Genomic DNA, 212 nt, shown 5'->3' with positions numbered 1-212 from the left:
TTTCTGTTCCGGAAGTGTGCAGGGAACAGGATGGAATTGGAAGAAGGGTTGGTTTTGTCGGGAGCACGGATATGGTGGTGAGATAGCGGTCACTGGGATGAATTGTTATCGATCCACACAGCACATTGCAGAGTCTCAGAAGCGAGAGATCGATATCTGGAGGAAGGGGGCTGGATGGAGAAACAACAGAGGTTACTTCTCCCCCTTACTCC

The sequence above is a fragment of the Hypanus sabinus genome, unplaced genomic scaffold, assembly GCF_030144855.1.
Source record: "Hypanus sabinus isolate sHypSab1 unplaced genomic scaffold, sHypSab1.hap1 scaffold_733, whole genome shotgun sequence".
NCBI lineage: Eukaryota > Metazoa > Chordata > Chondrichthyes > Myliobatiformes > Dasyatidae > Hypanus > Hypanus sabinus.
Note: the sequence above shows the minus strand (reverse complement) of the source record.